Source organism: Oryx dammah, unplaced genomic scaffold (assembly GCF_014754425.2).
Source record: "Oryx dammah isolate SB20612 unplaced genomic scaffold, SCBI_Odam_1.1 HiC_scaffold_10, whole genome shotgun sequence".
Lineage (NCBI taxonomy): Eukaryota > Metazoa > Chordata > Mammalia > Artiodactyla > Bovidae > Oryx > Oryx dammah.
Window position 1 is genome coordinate 2,325,717 of NW_024070194.1, and position 1,203 is coordinate 2,326,919.

Below are 1,203 nucleotides of genomic sequence, written 5' to 3' on the forward strand. Positions count from 1 at the left end.
GATATTTCTCCCGGCAATCTTGATTCCAGCTTGTGTTTCTTCCAGCCCAGTGTTTCTCATGATGTACTCTGCATATAAGTTAAATAAGCAGGGTGACAATATACAGCCTTGACGCACTCCTTTTCCTATTTGGAACCAGTCTGTTGTTCCATGTCCAGTTCTAACTGTTGCTTCCTGACCTGCATACAGGTTTCTCAAGAGGCAGGTCAGGTGGTCTGGTATTCCCATCTCTTTCAGAATTTGTCACAGTTTATTGTGACCCACACAGTCAAAGGCTTTGGCATAGTCAATAAAGCAGAAATAGATGTTTTTCTGCAACTCTCTTGCTGTTGCCATGATCCAGCGGATGTTGGCAATTTGATCTCTGGTTCCTCTGCCTTTTCTAAAACCAGCTTGAACATCAGGGAGTTCACGGTTCACGTATTGCTGAAGCCTGGCTTGGAGAATTTGGAGCATTACTTTACTAGCATGTGAGATGAGTGCAATTGTGTGGTAGTTTGAGCATTCTTTGGCATTGCCTTTCTTTGGGATTGGAATGAAAACTGACCTTTTCCAGTCCTGTGGCCACTGCTGAGTTTTCCAAATGTGCTGGCATATTGAGTGCAGCACTTTCACAGCATCATCCCTCAGGACTTGAAACAGCTCAACTGGAATTCCATCACCTCCACTAGCTTTGTTCGTAGTGCTGCTTTCTAAGGCCCACTTGACTTCACATTCCAGGATGTCTGGCTCTAGGTGAGTGATCACACCATCGTGATTATCCAGGTCGTGAAGATCATTTTTGTACAGTTCTTCCATGTATTCTTGCCACCTTTTCTTAATATCTTCTGCTTCTGTTAGGTCCATACCATTTCTGTCCTTTAATGAGCCCATCTTTGCATGAAATGTTCCCTTGGTATCTCTAATTTTCTTGAGGAGATCTCTAGTCTTTCCCATTCTGTTGTTTTCCTCTATTTCTTTGCATTGATCACTGAGGAAGGCTTTCTTATTTCTTCTTGCTATTCTTTGGAACTCTGCATTCAGATGCTTATATCTTTCCTTTTCTCCTTGGCTTTTCGCCTCTCTTCTTTTCACAGCTATTTGTAAGGCCTCCCCAGACAGCCATTTTGCTTTTTTGCATTTCTTTTCCATGGGGATGGTCTTGATCCCTGTCTCCTGTACAATATCATGAACCTCATTCCATAGTTCATCAGGCACTCTATC